Raw genomic sequence first — 21,408 nt, forward strand, 5'->3', positions numbered from 1 at the left:
GTTCCTGTAGAATTTGCAAAGTTGTGAGTTTGAATATAGCAAAGCTTTTTCTTTATTTTAAATGCATTTGGTGTTGAAATCCTCAGGGTTGCACACAAAGCCTTAAAGCTTTATTCATATACGCCAACAGACGTAGTCAAAATGAATGTTAAAGCTACCTATTTTCTGGTTTCTTCTATATTTCACGGCACTGCTTACTTTTTTTTTTTTTTTTGGTAAATAGACACAGTGGAATCTTGTGTGTCATTGTCTGGTCAATATATTCTTTTGTACGTCTGCTTGTTGGCAGCTGCACCAGGCAGCGGGAGACTGAGACCTAAGGGATTCGCTCAACATCCAGGAACATCCTGTCTGGCTGATGCAGCACCTGTTGTCAGGATGGAAAAGGCATATGCACAAGCACGAAACGCGGTAACATGGGACCGATGTTGGCCGTGGGATCTAATATTTGGATGCACTGGGCCTCCATTAAATTCAGCACATTTTCAGTTATTTCTTGGCACTCTGCATGTGCTCTGCTAGTGCTACATTCTTTGAAGAGTCCATAAAAACTCTAAAAGCGTGTCATGGGCAGGACACATTGTTTGTGAAGTTGTCAGGGATTGTTAAATTACCTTTAATTGTATTTGATGCTTTTGGCATTTCTTAATACACAGATGTCTTTCCAGACATGAAAGTAATGGGAGTGCCAGTCATGTTGCAGCATTTCTGGTGCACAGGAGAAAGAAATGGACTCATGGATAAAGTCATATTTTTACTTTTGTTGCAGCTCTTATTTATGCACTGTTGTCAGAACCGGCGATATTGTCTAGAGGAAACTGTCGGACCAGCTCGGCGAGAAACAGTAACAAACCAAAAACCCCTCACACATTAAAGAAGACATCAAAGTGTACGTTGATGAGGGTGCAGCAGCACAGGGGCACCAACATTAGGCAAAAATAATTTCATTCAAATTATTCAAGGATAAAAGGGTAAGAAGGAAGATTGCAAATCAGCAGTTATATTTGTGGAGCATGCTGTACTTGGGCTTTCCACACAAACTTTCAATAAACATATTTCATAACAAGCCGCAGTTGGCACCTTATTCTGATCCGTTAATGAGGACGATGTGTTTTATTGTTGATTTGTTCCCTGGAGAACAAATGAGTTCTATTTCGTAATAATGATTACCAAGGTTTCACCCTGATGACTTTGCCTTGTTTTTGTTAATAAACTTTTTCTGTGTGAATTTATGGCCAGCCTCAGCAAACAGTAAGCTGCGGACAAAGCTCATCATCAGAGAAAGAGCGGATTGTCATCAGCTGATAAAAGACTTCATTAATAGAAGGAATGTTTTTGTTTAATCAGGTGGCACATCACTTGTATATTTAAGGCTAAAAATGGGTATGTTTTGTAGCTCTCTTCCTCTGTGGTATTATTCAGCTTTTTGACCTTTTTGCTTTGTTTACCGTTTCCTTTCAGTCATGAAGGACTAGCATCTTTAAAGCCTTCATAATGTGGCATTTTTGTGTGTGTCCTGGCTCGTTCGCTCGTGCACGACTGCTTTTGTTCAGACAGAAAGCACGCACAACCCAAATGGGCCATGTGTGCGCATGTGTCTGCGTGCTTGTGTGGTCTGTTGTCTACTGGTGAGTGTTTAGAGAGCAGATTTCTTTGACGTTGACGGCACCAAAGCAATACAGATTTGGCAATTAACCTTGATGTCACTGTAATTACCAAGTCACTTTAGTAAAATGAATTAATTTCCCAAAAGGACTCAGAAACAAAATTACCTCCTCTCTTCCTGAAGAGAGCCAATATGGCGTCTGATAATTAGGGGAGAAAAAGTGAGCTGCTGCCATATTCCTGTCTCTCATTGTGTGTATTCTGTGTAATCTGCCACGGGGGGAAAGCCACTGATCTGCCTGCCGCTCTCATAACTTCCTCTGGGTTCACGCTGTTGTGCCACTCACTTGTTCATTTTTCAGCTCGCCACGTGTTGAGCGGCGTGCCTCTTTTTCTTTTTTTTTCTCTTCTCCCTCCAAGCTCTTCATCTTCTGTCCTCCCCGCCTCGTTTTTCAGACAACGGCCATGTTGCCCTGTATGTGCCAAGGTTTTTTGTCATGTGTAAGCTGGTATGTGAGTCATGCGACACAACAAGTGGTAACGATCCTCGCCGTTCATCTTGAAGGATGCGGCGTGCACATTGGGGAGAAGGAGAGCAGACTTTCCACGGCTCGCTTCCTGAGGTCTTAATCTGCAAACCCCCACTAAGGGCTGAGGTGTCTGTCAACCTTTTTATGCCGCTTCAATTAGTATGTAAATTTTTAATAAAACGTTTTTTAGCTTGGTGGGATTTCTCAGGTGGTGCCAAAGAAGCAATGGCCGCGTTTGCTAGACTGCAAATAAACAGGAAAGTGTATAAAACTTAAAGTAATTGCAAGTATTGAGCTTAAGGCCCCTCATGTGAATCCCTTCATGGCTAGTCTCCTGTGAAGCATCAATCATATTAGAACATAATTATATTTATAACCTCATTAGATTTATAATTGATGTTTTGTTTAATATTTTAGATCATTTAGATGCTTATTAGATTATTTATTAAAGACTATGAATTATTTTCAAAATATATATATTTTTAATATCTAGTGTGCACTGGGGAGGGACGGGGGGTGCTGAGGGGGCTGTAGCCCTCCCAAGCTCCTCCTCCTCCCAGGTCCATACACCCTACTTTCTTAAGACTTAATGAACACAAGCATGTTAGTTCCGGGAGAATGCTGAAGTCCTGCCTGTGTTAGCTGAATGGCATCAGCTGCCTCATTCATGTGTTACAACCACTGGCTTTTCACAGCTGTTTAGCTACCAGCTGATTAGTAACATCCAATCACATACATGCATACAGTGAGGTCATTATAACCTGACACTCATTATTCTAATGAGAAGTTAACGAAAAAGCTGTTTGCGTCTGCAGGTTCCTCCATTACCCCAGCCGCCAGCATATGCTTTAATAATTTGGTTTGTTGATTTAATTAAAGTTAATATTTGTTTATCAAGGTTCCCCGAGCAGAATCCTTATCGATACTTAGCGTCTTTGAGAGCCCATTTAAAGGTACACTAGACTCATACAGATGTTGTTCCTCTCAGTCATCACTTGTTTTACGTCTGTAAATGGACTGCACTTGTAGAGCACCTTTCTAGGCTTCCAACCACTCAAAGTGCTTATAAGCTACATGTTACATTCACCCATTCACACACACACATTCAGACACTGGTGGCCAAGGCCACCATACATGGTGCCACCTGCTACTCAGGAACCATTTACATGCTCTCACGCATCGATGGAACAGCCATCGGGAGCGATTTGGGCTCAGTATCTTGCTCAAGGATACGTCGACATGTGGATTGGAGGGGCCAGGGATCGAACTGCCAATCTTCCGATTAGTGGACGACTTGCTCTACCTCCTTATGACACGCTAGAAATGTGTGGCGTTGTGTTTATGTTCAGAGACTGTGCCCTCACACACACATGCAGTGCTCAAGTAAGGTTGGGGCTTTCAAAATAAACGTAATACGTCAGTACAACATCGCAAATTGATGTTTCTTTTCCCTAAATAACTAACGCATGTGGCTAGGTTTAGGCAACAAAAACGTGATTAGGTTTAGGCAACAAAAGCATGTGGTTAGGTTTAGGAAAAAAGAACAGGGTTTGGCTGTAGAATCTTACGGGATGTGAATACTGCTTTCTCGGGTGAAAGTCGGTGTTTGTTGGACCCATCCAACACACCTCCCGCCCGCTCCAGTTGGACTCTCACTGCCTCAACTTTAATCCTTGTCCTGTCGCGTTTCCCCCTGACGCCCCTGGGCGCCGTTAAACTATAATGGCAACTGGCTGCGTATCATGCAGATGTTAAAGGACGCCTTTTTTCATTGGCTTCTAACACTGCAAGTCACTCCCCAAGCGCCGGATTTGACGACATCAGAGTGAGACTTGGCTCGGTTTGTGCATGGCTGGTTGTATGGTTTGCCCATGTCTTGGATGTAGGGTGGGCCTGAGCCTATGGGTGCTTTCACACCTAACCTGTTATGTTCGGTTAAAACTAACAAAGATCCATCTGCGTGGTTAGTACAGTTTGTTTGGACTTGTTGGGACCAAACAACTGAACCGAAATCACCCAAAAACATGGATCTCGCTACACTCCCAGACTGACTCTGATGTGATTTATTTGTGGTGTGAAAGAAAACCAACCAACCACAGGGTTTTCTGATAGCAGATGTGTGCTTTCAGCATGATTTCTACAGCCAAACAAATAAGAAATCCATCTGCTGATCGGGAAAGCTGTCTGCAATCTCATAATTGATCCTCTTAAAAGCCATCTATATTCCATATGCTAATGCACACATGTAACCATGGTAACACATATGCACTTCTGTGAGGGTATTTTCCCTGATTAAAAAGCTGTCACAACTGCTGTCATCGTATCCAACTCCATGTACTTTGTCCGATCATAAAGCCCATTAAAAAATGTGTGACAGTGATCCCACAGTATTAAGCTCCGAATCATTACTGTACACGACGCCTTCTTTTCATCCTGTCTCTGTGTTTGTCATTATTCATAACATGCGATTGATTTGCAGTCTAATAATAACCTAATAATAATGCGTACAATCAGTTATTTCTCCATGAGGTCTTTGTGACACCAAAGAACATAAATAGAAACACTTAAGACACATTAAAGTGCTGCTGCATAAACTTCTGTCAGTCACCAGAATTTGATTGGGTCCTGGTGATGCACTGATGATGCACGATGACAAATGGCAACACTGTCTAATCAATGAGTTACCTGTCGAGTTAAATGTCAGTCACTTTTTAATGTTTACTTGTGGTTTGTTTGCAAAAGTCAGTGTGAACAGGAGCTGAACCAGAACTAAAATGCAAAGATGTGTTATTTTCTCCCTCTGGTACGGACAGAATGAACCAAAATACAGGTGTGAAAGCGCCCTAAGTGTGTAACAGTTTGCAATAAATGGTCAATTCCTTGATAAAGGTGTCAAGGCTGAGCAGATAAAATGGTCATGCACTGCTACAGAGTTACAGTACATGTCATCTTGACTTAAACCCAAGATTTTAATTTATTCCTGACTGTGTTTCAAACCAATTTGCTCTTAAGGCTCACAGATGTAGTGTCACTCTTCTCCCCCCACTAAGTCCCAGGTTTTTCTGTCACATGCCTCCGATGTTATAATGATGTACCTGAGCTTTGTCTAATCCTGTTATCACTGATGTCGACAGTGACCACCAGCCATTAACGTTAATGGGGCCGAACTAGCTGCTTCAAACCAGTCACCATTATCATGGAATCTGAAGGACTTTCTGAAGGTACATTTCCCTGTTTGGTCTTTTAATCATGGCTTTATACATGATGTTTTTGAGCATTAGCTCATATGTCAACATATGTCTTATTAGCTTTTCTGAGAATGAGTCTTCTTCTGAGTATAATGAGTGAAAGCGGGTGGCAGGCCACTGTTAAAACAAAAAGCTTGACTTTCCGTAACGTACATATGACAGTGGACAGGACACAGCCAGCGGGAAGAGTTGAGTCAATTAGGCGTGAATACAAACCTTCAGCCTGCATTTGAATAAAAGAAGAGAGAAAGCATGTTAAGCGAGTCTTGACCAAAGTCATGGGCGACCCTTCCCCCAGCTCCACATCATTAGCTAGCAGTATTTCGCCTCTGGTTCTGAGCCACGCTCGGATATACTGCCTAACCCTGGTGGCATGGACAGACTAATTGCTCTTGAAATTGTCCATAGAAGATAAATTGTGTATGTATGTGTCCGTGTTCATGTGGCAGTGTGTCGTATTTCTTCATGACTGTGGCCTAGCTGGTCCTGACATGTCCAGTCATTTCTAATAGGTTCAGTTGCCAGCTGGCTGCATAGTCTATGTGTGTGTGTTTGTGTATGTGTGCGTAGCCAATGAAGAGTTCAGCGCATAGGGAGAGGTCAAAGTAGAGACAGATGTGAGAACAGGCTCTCTGACAAGAACCCCCATCACAACCCTCTGATGTCGATGCTGCCTTCCCTGTGTGACTCAGGTCACTTCACACTGTGGGAGTGTGTTCATGTACCTGAAGGTGTGTGTCTGTCTGTGTGCAGTGTCACTCAGAGGCCATGGGGAGTTCAGGGGACATTGGGCTTTGTAGTGTGCTGAACAGAGAAAGGGCGAGACAAGGAAACGGCAGGGTAGAAACCAACATGTGACCGAATTTACATGTGATGTTTGTACATGTGCATGCCAGAAGTGTTGATAGTATGCTTCCACATGTGCCTGTGGATATGTGAGGGCGAGGATGTTCGGTTAGGCAAGAAAGGTCAGCGACATCTATGACATTTTACCTCAGTGCATTGCATCCATGCACGTAAAACAGGAAGTTTCCATCCCCTTATGTCTAGGAGACAAGGTCACACATTCGCATTTACATTCAGGGATGCTTATTTATTCCACAGGGTCATGATGTCACAGTCAACACATCACCCATATATTTTTATAGACTTTTGAGTACACTGTAAGCCTCACATAGGGTTTCATCAGAGCACACCTTAGCAACAATGCCCTCTCCCCTTATATATGTATAAAATGTCTTGTAACTGCAAACTCCCTTCACCCAACTGACTCCTGTAAAATCAAGGTCAGAATCAAAGCTTTTAGCAGGCTTCCTCTTTTTAGATTTTACACACTGTAACACTAAACATTTATTTTGTGAGTTGTGGCTGTTGACTGGTAGGATATTGGTATTCTATACCTTTAAGGTACTGACTCAATTCGATCCTTTTGTACCAAGAGCAACCATTGCTCGATTTAATAATTACTTTATTACCCATAAAGTCTATGATGTGGTGAAATCCAGCATGGTGTATTTGACAGAGTTGACAGTTTAGCATGCTGAAATGCCACCAAAATGTTCGGAAGTATGGCTTTTCTACACTCCTGTGGTGTCTGTTGGCATTTTATGTGACTGAATGCTTCCATTCATGTGGTGTGTATTAAAATAAGGAGGGAAAAAAAGGTATCAAATAAAGTACTTTGCTGGTATCGGTATCATTTGGCAGTGGTATTGAAATTTTTGTAACAATACCCAAACCCTTTTGACCTGTAAACGTGCATTGTAAACAGCTGTCTGTACAAAAAGGGACTGTTAGAGAGGAAAACCCCTACTCGGTTTCATTTTTTAAAAAGTTAGCGAAAACTGCATGTCTTTGGTGTCCAAAAGACCCACAGAGTGACGAGTCTGTTGGTTAATAACCAAAGCTGCGTATAAATAGCATGTATCATAATGTAGCCCAGTGTGTTGATGGCAGTACCTACCAACAGCTAAAGCTAGCTGAGAGGAAATAACTGTCAAACTAAATGGCAAATATTACATGTCTAATCTTATTGATAACATTTTTGTTATTTTTTAGTACTCACTGGTTGCCCAGTTTTCACAGTAGTATTTATTGCCCTTACAGGTTTCTACCAGAAAAGTTGTTAGGCCAGGTGACCAGTATCTTTTGACGGCGACTAGGCATGGGACAGTGGCCAACTGTCTTCTTTGACGGAAGACCACGTCACACTTTTTTAAAAGATTTTTTTTTTGCATATTTCATACTTTATTGATAGTGAGTGGACAGTTATAATAGGGAGGAGAGAGTGGGGGACTTGCAACAAAGGGCCCTGAGCCCAGTGGTGTAGTGGTAGTTGATGAAGTGGGTGGGTAGGTTACAGAGGAGGAAGTACAGTAGGTGTAGGTGGGTATACTGTTAATAAAGGCCAGAAAAAGAGATACCTGCATGTACCCTCCACTACACCACTGCCTGGGCCAGACTTGAACTTGGGCCACTGCACAAAGGACTCAGCCTTAATAGTTCACACTCTACACAGTGAGCTACCGTGTAAAAAGTAGCATTTCGTCTCATATGCATATGAAACATGTTGCAGATTTGGTGTGTATTCATGCGTAATTGAAGTCTTAAAAACCACGATTTTGAAGAGGGCCCCTGAAAAGATAAAAATGGTCGTGCTAGCTAGTTTGTTTACTGGACAAGATGCAGCTGTCATGGAAAGAGGTGCAGCATGTTGCAGAGAGTTCTCATTGCAGCCTTATCCCATAGGACTAAGGAAGTATATAGTTAATGTTAGTAACATGCCTTGAGCTGTTGAAGACTTTTGACTCCTCATAGTTAACTTTCTAGGCTACTGTAGTTCAAAAACATCTCGAAAATACATTTTAAAGAAATTCCTCAGTGCTTAGGTGGGTTGGTCACTGGTCTTGAAATACGCTGGCGGAAACCCTGGCCCTATTTGAATGGAGCAGTTTGTAACCCCCCTAGAAAAGTACTACTTGGCCCACCAACAAATCCTGTCTTAACACTACCCTCAGAAAACCTCACCTCTCAGCTGTGTGAAGATGGTATCAAGACGTCTTGTGAGATGGCATCAGAAGCCATTTCCTTGTTTAAACTAGTGTGATGTTTATTATTAATGAGACTCGGTGATAGTCAATGTAAATTTTTTTCTTAATTGCGCTCCCTCCGTAGAAGAACAAAGGCAGAATCTGTTACATAGAGCACATTATCTTCACCATGCATTGGTACACCGTGTGCATTCACCCAGTTATCACAGTCATTATAACTGCTCAGTTCTGTCTGGCGTCTTATCTCGTCGCTAAAAGAATATATATACACCATGCTGTTTACATGGGGATATCTTTTCATGGTGTTTTAAAACAGAGTCATTTTCAAATACAGTTGAAGCCATGACACATTTATTTCTGCTGTGATAAAATTAAACAGCAGAAAGATGTAAAGAAACACAGCAGCAATCACAAGCATGAAAAACTACATGAATTGTATTGTGAAACACTGGGTGAGACTGCAGTGTGTTTCCCAGCATTTTATGAACAGAGCTAGAGGCCCAATTAAATCATAGCTGCAAACTCACTTGCTTTTTGTTTGCCATGTTATAATGCATATATATTAATATGCAGTATTTACTATACTAATGTTAGTACACTACTAATTGTCACGGTCTGCAGTTTGTATACAAGAAATCAATGTATTTTTTGTCAGTACATTGTATTGAGTTGTAATACTTCAGGAGAAGTAAAATGTTTGTTTTGTTTTGTTTTTTTTTGCTTTCTGAAGATTTAGCAATTGTTAGATTTAATTTATTATATTTATTTATTTTTTGTTTCCTTTCCAAGATCCTCTTAGAGCTGTTTCACTACCATGCAGTTGTTTACATTTTGTGCAGTTCTTAGTTATTCCTGTCTCTATTGTGCATTTAAATAGAGGCAATTAACAAAATACTCAAAACAGATAAAGTGGATATAATAGTACTTTGTTGTAATAAGATAATAATGACAAGTTAAACAATCTTATTGTCCATGAAGTGTTTTAAAGTGACATTTCATTCCATAATCAAAAATACACAATTTTCTACTTAATTGTAGTGCTACTTATCAGTCTAGATTGTTTTGGTTTGAGTTGATGAGTGTTGAAGATATGGGCCGCAGGGATGTCTGCCTTACCTCTGGTATAATGGAACTAGTTGTCACCAAAAAAAAAAAAAAAAACATTTTAAAAACTCAACAGCAGTGTCTCTTTCCAGAAATCATGACCTGGTTACTCAAGATAATCCACAGACCTTGTAGTGAGCAGTTTCATGTAAGAACTATTTTCTTTCTACTGAACTACACCCACTAACGGTATCACTGTGCATACATGCTGTTCGCATGCACTGTTTGTATGTTTTCCTACAAAAAGTAACTGACATTCTTACATATCCCACGATCATGAGCCAGTTATTCTTGTATAAACCATGTATTTAGGAAGGCTGCAATCATGTGACCAATGTGCTCACAGAAGTAATGAAGGAAGCGGTCCTGAGCAGTTCATTGGGGAGGCAGGTAGGGCAGTGGATGGGTCACAAAACACAGGACTTTCCCCAGGAGACAGCTTTTCAGAACCGTGTGATCTTTGAGTCTTTTTAGGGTATGTCCTAATCATTTTTCCTTCCCCAAACCTAACATCAATAACTTTATGTTAACAGGGTTCCCGCGGGTCCATAAAAAGTCTTAAAATGTCTTAAATTAAAATCCGGGTAATTAAGGTCTTAAATTGTCTTAAATTTATCGTAAATTTGCTGTAGGTATTAAATTTTCAGCCGGTGTGTTTAATGGCGGTACATGGCAGCAGTTAGCAATAGCGGGGCCAGGCTAATCCCTGCATTGTTTGCAGTGCGACTGAAAGACGTTACAAGTTCAGACGCCACCTCTCAGTCGGCTATGACGAGATTCATTTCACCGCCAGACACCCAAAAGGCAGAGGTACTGTGGGTTCTGCATACTGTGGCGAGGCACAATTTGTTAAGATCTAACGAGGACATACGAGACATCTTTGCCACCATGTTCCCCGATTCCCAGCTTGCCAAGTCATTCACCTGTGGTGAAAATAAAACTTCCCAGCTTGCCAAGTCATTCACCTGTGGTGAAAATAAAACTGCATATGTCGCCAAATATTGTATCGCTTCATTCATCAAAAAGGAGCTATCGCGCAGCGTGAGTTAGAAGCCATATGTTGTCATGTTTGATGAAAGCATTAATGAAACGACAAAGAGCAAACAAATGGACCTTCATTTGCGGTTCTGGACTACTGATGAGACTGACACACATCATGTCATCTGCTGTTACTATGGGTCGGAGTTCATGGGTCACTCCAGAGCTGAGGACATCTTGGGTCATTTCAGTGTAAGTAACGTTACGATTGTGTTTGAAATCACATATATTATTCATACTAAAAGTCCATTCTCACTGAGGGCGAATATCCGTGCGGATTATTCTCGCGGAAAAATATAAAAGTTGATTTCATGGGTTCTTACGGAAGTTTGCACACCGGGGCAGAACTTTTATGTGGTGAAAAAAATTTCCGCCCAGACTTCAGCTGTGTTCGAAATCGCTCCCTATCACGGATATAGTGCACTATATAGTGTGTTCGCCATTTTGTAGTGTTGTTCGAATTCTCCGCGGTTAATNGTAGTAATAATAATAATCAATTTAAAAGTCCATTCTCATCGAGGCGAATATCCGCGCGGATTATTTTCGCGGAAAAATATACAAGTTGATTTCATGGGTTCTTGTGGAAGTTTGCACACCGGGGCGGAACTTTCGTGCGGTGAAAACTGTTTCCGCCCAGACTTTGACCCCCCGCGGAATTCACCGGCGGAANATGCTGTCGTCTTTTGCCAGAGGAGAAGAAGAAGAAAAAATTTCCGTTAGTGTCCGAAATCTCGTTCAGTCGTTCCCCATGTAGTGCACTATATAGTAAACACGAAACAGGGAATAGTGAGTGAGTGAGTGAGCGAGTGAGTGGGTGGATGGTTTCGAACACAGCTTTTGACCCCCCGCGGAATTTGCCGGCGGAACTACACAGCTGGGCCAATGAAATTGTTTGTTTATAACTTAGTCGTGCAGACCGGGAGAGTCCGAAATCCAGTCAGGCAGGACAGTATGGGAGAAAGGTTGGTAATTTCACAGCACCCTGTCCTTTTTGATAAAAGACGGGACGATTTTATGAACAATAAATTAAAGGACATCTGGCAGTCCATTGTCCAGCTTGGTGGCTGCGGTGAGAGTGGTAAGTGCTAAAGAAAGTTGATGTTGACACTTGCTGCTGCTACTCTTGTCCATGTTCACCCACACCCGTTCACGCAGCGCGGACTTGGAACACAACAACGCGAAATTTACCGTACCGTACCTGTGTGTATGGTTTGAGCACGGAAAAGCGCTGCGCAAATATTCCCCAATCCATCCCGCATTTCCGTATCGTGGCAGTGAGAATGACCCTTAAGTATGGTGTAAAATTGAGCAACGTTAATGCGGTCCAAAGCTCCTATACTAGCGGTGTAAACACCAACACTCCCCTGGTGCTCAGTGCTCCCAATCCGGGCAGAGTCGGCAGAGGACTGGTTATGTGCTATATTTAGGTCACAGGTCTGTGGTCACTTTGACAATCTAACAGGTAACAACACATCAGCTCAGAGTTTAAGGGGTGTAACTGTTGGTAGATGTGGTTTATTATGTGTAAATATGCCAAGTTGTGGTTTTATGGGTTGTTGTTGACGGTTGGGCAAATCTAGCTGCTAATGTAGTCTGTCACTTGTTGCCACAGCAACAGTAAACATTCACGTAAGGGTTAATGAGCTGTAAATATAAATGCAGAATCAAGCTATGTTGTAAATACACATTAGATATGTTGTATTTTAGCACAAAATATATGATTTTACCAGTTAGTAAACCTATAGAAAATCATTAGTTTAATTTGCAAAATTTACCATTAAATTTATAGGCCACACACCACAGTGACCATAGACTGACTTGAATAGAGCACATAACCAGTACTGTTACTATCTGCATAAAGTCAATAAATTGATATTTATATATTATTTTTGGGTCTTAAATTATGTTCTTTGAGGTCTTAAAAAGCATTAAATTTTACTTTTAAAATGGTGCAAGAACCCTGGTTAAATATGAGGAAACCTTGTACAGAAGGAAGTGTGCATCTGCTGCTAGCTTACCAGCACCACTGTGCTAGCTAATGTTACAGCTCAGTTGAGGAGGACACAATGAATTTTTACATCTCGCACTATCACAAGCATGCGCCTCTTGACCATGAGTAGATGCACACTTACTTCTGCGCAGTGATACAGTTGGTGGGTTTAGTTTGGTACAAAGAAAATAGTTCCTATGAAACTGCTCACTAAAAGGTCTGTGGATTATCTTGAGTAACAAGGTCATGATTTCTGGAAATTGACATTGCTGTTGAGTTTTCAGATATATTATTTGGCACTTTTAGTACCACAAATCAAGTGCAATCTAGATCTATCATGTAGGAGAGACAGCAGACATCTCCATGACCGATTTTGCCATCTCTCTGCAACTCACCTCAAAACAATCTAGACTGATAAGTAACACTACAGGTAAGAGGAAAAATCTATTTTTCTAATTTTGGGGTGAACTGTCCCTTTAACACTCAAAAACTCAGTTAATCTGCTTCATCAGGACTGTGTGGATGTGGTTTGATCAGACTTGATTGACAGACTTTCTACAGTCCACCAACTGTCATGACAGTCTGGTTCAAAGCCTGATTGGTACAAAGGAGTTCCTGACATCACCTTTTTTCTACCTAGCCTCGTTGAGCACAAAGAAAACAGAAATACCCTGATGTCTTATGTGAAATAACTAAAAATGGTCTAACACGGGCAGAAAAAAAGCGTGTCCCTGCAGGAACCCATCACTCATTGTAGGAAGCTGATTGGAAAAATAAGGTTTTAGGGTCTTTAATATGTAACTTTATCATTTATATGTTGTGTAGTATCAGGACACAACTTTTTTCTTATAGATTTCACCAGCTGCACCGAATTCCTGTAGTACGGCAGGTGCTTGCTAACATTAGTTGCAGTCCTATTGGGATACTGCTGCCATTAGTAGCCTCTAGTTGGTATCACCAGTTTCCAGATTTCAAGCATACCATCATCCATCCACTGCATAGCCTAGATTTCTGGTTTTCATCAAAACCCTCTGAGCAGGTTTCCTCCTCTCTTATGACTGCAAAAATCACTGCAGAAAAGTTATTCAAGGCGTTTTATCATGCCTTTAGAAAGCTGACAGATGTGTGTGTTTTTGATGACAGTCACTTTGCATCTCCCAAAAGTCAAACTTATAGCATCTTGGGGTTATTAAATTTTGCTTTCACACCAGAAACGAACCGCACTGGGGTCCTCACACACACACACACGCAAACACAATGTCGGTGTAGTTCAAAGTAACAATAATCCCGCAAAGACTGACATCAGCCTAATTAACTAGGACAAATAGCAAATTTAAACTGTTCCCATGTGTGCAAACACGGACAGAATTCATTGTTTCAAAGAGAAAAGGCACATGCATAATTAATTACTGTAAATAAAGGCTGCGCCTCCAATTATATTTGCTAAAAAATAGATCAAATAGAAAACAAATTTTGTCAACCTGTCACACATTTGCCTTAAAAGAAAACATGGATAATGGAGAGATACAGGTACTAACTCTAAAACAAAGCTTCCCATCAAATAAATGACTTATTTATGTGCTCTTGCATGCGTGTGTGTGCATGTGTGTGTATGTATGTGTGCACGTGTGTGTGCGTGTGCGCTGTGCTCTTGAGGGAGACAGATGGGACAGACCTCCACCACCCCACAGTACTTTCTCTCTGCATGACTTCTCACCACAGTCTGTGGGTTGTTTTAGTGCCAGAGCATCACACACACACACACACACACACACACACACACATGCACCGGAGCTCATGTGACAACATCTACTGTTTCATTAATCATCTGTATGTGTAAATTAGGCATGAAAAAAATAGTATTTGGAGCATAAAACCTTGGACATACTGTCCTTTGCTGTTTTCTGTGATAATAAATTGGATGACGGCATGAAGTTAACGAGTTGCTGTCCTGGTACGTTTTTGATCACAGCAACCTCATTGAAGTTTAAATGACATCACGGCACATGTGTAGATCATGTGTTTTCTGTTTGTTCTTGAGTCTTAATTTGGACTTCCAGAGAGTAAAATGCATCTCTGTAGTTTTAAAAGTCCAGTGTGTAGGATTTAGTGGAATAAATTGGCAGAAATGGAATATAACATAAGTATGTTTTATTTAGTGTTGTTCGAATGACCATTTAGCAGCTGGATATTACAGGACAAAGAGATGCCAGGCGGTGGTAGGTCGTTTACTTAAACAGCAGCAGCAAACAGGCATGGTAAATGTACAGGGATGGAGATCTGACCAGCAACACTGGTGCCTTTTATACTGTGTCACTGCTCCACTACCGTGGCTCCTTCTATGAAGGTCTTCCCCAACATGATATGTCATCCCTGAATTAACATAAAGAATATAAATATTTAATATAATATATATCATTACCTACCTACTGCTACTTACCCCCTAAATACACACATAAACATAACAATTACTATATATGCACACCAGTTACCAACACCCCCTTCTTCCATCCTATCACATGGTCCATCCCGGAACATTTATATCAGTGTTCGTACCCCCGAGGAACTCTTATAGACGAACACCCTGGAGCGAACACAGGAAAGGACAAGTTAGTGTCAGTGCAACAACTTAAACAATAGACTATATAGAATGCGAGCAACACTTTGTAACACAATATAGCATCCTATTCTTACCACACAAAACTCACGCTAATTTAACCAGTGCTTGTCAATTACGAACACATATGCACCGCATGATTAGAGCCTATTTTTAACTCCACCCTGCCAGAACACACATGATCAATCAGGGTTTTAAATGTTCAATAAATATTGCTGCTAAATATTAAATAAATAAAGCCATTAAATAACTGATGCAAGTACATGCATTGTTAACTAAAGTGCCACATGCTATTATTAAAGTGCGTAGTTAAGTTGTCCATAAAAAGTGCATTAATCCAAACCCAGCTGTGCAATATTCACAAGGCAAAACTGTCAGTCACTAGTCACGAAGTGCTCTTTGTTACAAGTGTATAATCACTTAAAAACAAGAATCATGTTTTCGTTACCTTAGAATGAGCCGTTTATATCTATGTAGGGAGCAGGTCCACATCCACAGAGTCCACCATGTTCCACTGCCATGTTTTTCAGTACAGTAGAACGGACAGACCAAACACTGGCTCTAGATAGGGCCATTCATGTTTTTGCATTTTTGCGTCAGCCATCATAGTTAGCAGCCTTTACCCAACAAGAGCGCCAGAAAAAACATATATTTTTTTTAACATGAATCTGCTTTACTCTTTGTTTTTACTGGTTAAATCTCTGGGTTCGTTTGTTTTGGAGAAGAGACCTCTGAGGATAATTCAGCTCCCGGTAAAAACCTCCTCAACAGTGAACACTGGCAGAATCCTAACCAGGAGAAGTTTTGGCTAGCCCAGTCTCACTCCAGAGTTGTCGAAATCTGGCACCTGGGCAGTAACTTGTGCAGCGAATGTCCGACTGGCACAGGCTGGAGGGTAGTGGATGGGTCCAATAAACACCGACTCTCACCTGAGAGAGCAGTGTCCACGTCCCCCAAGATTCTATAGCCAAACCCTGTTCTTTTTTCCTAAACCCAATTGTATGTGTTTGTTGTTGAAAGAAAAAAAAAGTCAATTTGCGGTGTTGTACCGACATAGTGCATTTATTTTGAAAGAGACTGTATGTAAACGGTAAATTTCCTGTAAAAACAGAAGTGTATCTTTCATGAAGACAATGCATGTAACAGGTAGAACTTGAACAAGAACGTCAACAACCAATGCACCCAGGGTACCTTTCATGTTGTATCTGGATGTGGAAAGTCCATGACCACAACATCAATACGTAACAAGGTCGGAGTGCGAATGTGTTGTTCAGCTTGTTGTAATCTACAGTCCTCATGGCTAGATGCCACTAAATCCCCCTAAATCTAACACACTGTTCCTTTAAATGCTGTGGTTCTTGGTAGCACAGATACTCATAGTTTTCAAAACTTTATCATAATGAATCATAATGAATACACACAACAGGTGAGGTCTGAACACACTTTAAGAGCTGTGAAATATAATGACAGATCTGTCTATTGTTTATTTGCATGCTTAGATGATACTAACCAATTAACCAAGTTTCCACTTTATCTGTAAAAGAAACTGCAGATGTTATGCTTTGCCATAGGGTCCACTTCTCACTTCGCCCCTTCCCTATTCCACTTATTCACACATTCACACCTTTTCTCTCTCTTTAATCATCACGCTTGTTTCTCTGTTTTATATTTCTCTATGATGCTTATTTATGCATGTTAGCGGTATTAAAAGACTTTTCGAATGCTGTATCTTTTCCCCCAAAGATTAACAATTCACCAAGCGGCTTATTAGAGCAATTCATCAAATCAGCGGGCAGTGCTGATTAAATCAACTTGGTAATAAATGGAATGATCTAAAGCCTTCTGACGCCCAGAGTACTTGCAGCCCACCTGCCCGATTAGGAGGCAATTTATCCTGTAGCTTTCCACAGAATCTTGACTTTAATTGTGAGTAAATGTGAATGTCATTCTGTTCGCCTCATGGCAGAAACTGCAGGTTCTCGAACTCTGAGCAATACTTTGGCCCCATGATGAGAAAAGCCTTCCTGTGACCCCATGGCACTGCCAGGCCTATTTTAGAAAGCTTTACCTTACTAAATTTATGGTATGTCCCTAAATAATTAATATCCCTTCTTCTGACTGATTTATAATGCAAGACCATGAAACAGACTCCACATCCGCTTCACAAATGTGATAAGTGCATGTGCAAGGACCCAACGGATACTGCCAGGCAACAAAATGTGTGACCTTTTTTCCCCCAGGATGGTGAGGAAATGCTGAGTACTCGTTTTTTTTCTTATTAGTGTGCATTCGTACATAGAAACTCTGCTACATACGATGGGGTGCAGCTGAACCATGGACAGAAAAAGTTTGATGAACACTGACACTTAGAATCTAAATACCTTTGATATGTTTTTAGCTTTGTTAAATCGGCCACAGTATCCATTACCTTCCTTAATTAAGACCACAGTGGTGGAAATAATGACTTTGGTCTTGTATAGACCGAATCACAGTGACATAACGCCAACAACAACAACTACTTCCTGGTAGGCAACTGGCATTTGATTTCAGTTGCGGACATGTGAAAACGGCAAACCTGTTCATTATTGTCGCCATTTTCAGCTGCAACTGTAACATTTAAAGATATATCTTTAAACACGGGTTCGGACTGATCAGACGTTTCTGCTGTGCTTATTTTAGCACCCCAGCCTACTGAGTTGCTTTGCTAGCATCTTTGATAAACCTAATTAATCTATTGGCATGAAAGCTAAAAAATGTACTGCTGTGGACTGGGCCACAGCAAAATGTATTTCAGCCACCTTAAAAAATCAATATCAACTTAAGTGTATGCTATATATAGACCAGCAGCTCCCATGTTTTACAAGGTAAAATAAGTGTTTTAGGCAATGGAGTCTGATGGCAATGAGATTACTGCTTCTGTTCCAATTGGAAAGAGCTGTCAGACTATAAGGTGGAGCTGTGAAAATATAGTATATTCAGCGTACACTTAAACTGATATAGATTTTTTTTTTAGGTGAGCATTTTTTTTTAGATGGCTAAAAACTAACCAATTGAGGCAGCATTTGCTCAAGCACCATTTCAGTTTATGTCTGCATAATGCAGGGTTTTCTACCCGCAAGTTATTGTAAAGTTGTGATTTGGTCTACACAACAAGCCAACTCAAAACCCAAACCAACAGTACCACAACAAAACCAACATGAACACCTGCACAATATCAACCATACCACCACTTACCATCATAAAACCAACCACAACAACACAAAAATTAGACAACACCAACCGCAGCAACACCTGCACAAAATCAACCTCACCACTTCAAAACCATCATGAAAACACAACACCCGCACAAAGTTAACCATGCCATCACAAAACCAAGCTAAAACCAACATAAAGCCAACCGCATACCATACAACCCATACAAAATCAACCGTACCACCATAAAACCAACCAAAATCCAACCACAACAATACAAAACCAAGCTTAAACCAACCACAACAACACAACACCTGCACAAAGTCAACCATACCACCACAAAACCAACATAAAACCAACCACAGCAACACAACTCCCACACAAAATACAACCATACCACCATAAAACCAAGCCAAAACTAACCATGATACAAAACCAAGCCAAAACCAACCACAACAACACAACACCCGCACAAAATCAACCATACATCATAAAACCAAGCCAAAACCAACCACAATAACACCTGCAGAAAATCAACCATACCACCACGAAACCAACATGAAACCAACTACAACAACACAAAACCAGCCTAGAACGAACATAAAACCACCCACAACAAGACAACACCTGCACAAAATCAACCATAGCAACACAAAATTAAGCCAAAACCAACCACAGTACAACATCTGCACAAAATCAGCCACACCACCACAAAACCTACATGAAACCAACCACATCAACAGAACACCTGCACAAAATCAGCTATACCAGCATGGACCAACATATAGCCAACCAAACCAACACAAAATCAGCATTAAACCAACAGACTGCACAAAATCACCAACTTAGAAAGTGTTTTTCATGCAGCACTTCTATTAAGCTTGATCTACAGAGTGCTTCACAAAAAACAGTTGAGTCACATCAAGTCAACTTTAACGATAAAGTCACCCCCTCAAGGGGACAAGTAGAAACTTCAAATGAACCTTTTAATGGGTAAAAAGTGGAACAAACATCGGAGAGGATCACAAAAGCGGACTGCCTGTAAGGACTAGAAGCTGATAGCTGGGCAGCATGATTAAAACAAGATCACTGATAGAAATTTAATACAGGAATTAAAATATGAAACAATTACAACAATATAACAAGCTCAAACTTCCAACCAAGTGGTATACTTTCATATACAATTTGTCTGATGTCTACTGAGATGATCTGTCACTCCACCAGTATTTAGTAGGGTGACAAAAGGCAACACATTATAGCTTTGACGGTACGTTGTATGAGTTTACTTTGTGTCTTTGATAAAGGTCACTCAATCTATGCTTTGCATATTTGTCAAAGGTCACACACCTTGACACATGCCATGTAGTGGCGCCTTGTTTTTGATTCATTTCACATTGTTTACCACATAATCAACCTCTAAACTGACTAAATTAGTAGCTACCTTTGATGTGAATGTAGATGAGCTGGTCCATAGGGGAATACTTATGCTAATGCACATGCGCGTCAGTATCTGTGTTTGCACTTGTGTGCACTGTCATGTATTTATGCATATGTGTTTACTACTCACAGAGAGCTTGCTCGTTCCCACCTTTTGTGTGACGGTGTTTCTGTATGCAAGGAGGTAAAAGTGGAGGATGTTGGCGCAAGCAACTCTCGGCAAGCATCAGATGGCTCGTGATGAATAGTCAATTAACTATAAACTTGTTCCAGGAATGACCAGTGAACGAGGGAGGAGAGGATGGCTGTTGGAAAAAAAGGCATCCATTATCTAGCAGCTAATTATCTAGCCACTGCCATTTCCATCCTCGAGATAGCTATGTGATTAAAGGGTTTGGTCAATCAAATAGATAACAGGGATTAGAACTGGGAGGACGGGAGAGGAAGAGAAAGAGGGAAAGCACAAAATGAGCCAGAGGAGAGGTGGCTGCCTGAGTCTATACTTTATCTTCTTTTACCTTTTTAACAACAAAAAGCAAAGGATGTACAGTTGCAATTTCTGCTTTTATTTACTGTTATTTCCTGGAACAGTGCACCTGTATTGATTACATCATCGTGTACCAGTGCAAAACACTAGATCACATGCTCAGTTGTCAGAATATAGCCACAGAATAATAACTTGGTTTCAGATCACTGCATTGAAGCACTATGCATTTGCAGAAATTGTAAAACACTTTATGCCAAGTGTCTTAAATAAAGGACGAGAACAATGCCTATATAAGTTACAGTCTATGAAGTTTCTCTAATTTAGATCATAAAGTATCTGAAGTATCTAAAACATAGATAAGAATTTACCAAGCATTGGCAGCCAAATTTATAGTATCAGGAGTGGAAACTTATCAGTACTCAATGCCACAGGCACATTTTGGTCAGTACTCAAAATGTGTTAAGATGCTCTAGTTTCTTGTGGTATTACCAGAACCCTACAGTCAAGTTTCCATTCAGATGTAGAGTAAATTTTAACAGAATTTCCAGAAATAACGCAGAAGAAAAAAAAAAGTTTTCCTGATTTCCACAATATGCAGACCGCTCTCACTGAAAAATGACCACATAGGTCAACTATGCAAGCAGCTGATTACAACCCACGCTTACATTTTATGTAGGAATTTAGTTGCGTTAAAGCCTTTAGCCTTGGTCATGAGAGGCAGTGGATGACAGTTATGCTTCAGATGATAGTCGGGTCAGCAGAAGGCCTAAAAGAGGCCTCGAGGTCAGGCCACTGGACCTTTGTTTACGAAGGCACTACATCGATCGTCTCCCAGTTGTGGCGGAGGGAGTACAGCTGCCCAGATGAGGGTGACTAGCCGGCTCCATTGCAATAGCTCCCAAGGTTAAAGGGAAAGAATATTGCCCCATGCTCCAGGCTCAACAGTTGGATGGGTCAAACAAACACAGTACTTTCACCCAGGACACTTTGAAACACAGCGAAGTCTAGCTGACCTCTTTAAATAACAACATAGCCTAGTATCCTAGTATGTGTAGCATGCTAAGCTTGTGACGTATGATGTGTATGATGTGTCATATGTGACAATGTCAT

Source organism: Epinephelus moara, chromosome 23 (assembly GCF_006386435.1).
Source record: "Epinephelus moara isolate mb chromosome 23, YSFRI_EMoa_1.0, whole genome shotgun sequence".
NCBI classification, from domain to species: domain Eukaryota; kingdom Metazoa; phylum Chordata; class Actinopteri; order Perciformes; family Serranidae; genus Epinephelus; species Epinephelus moara.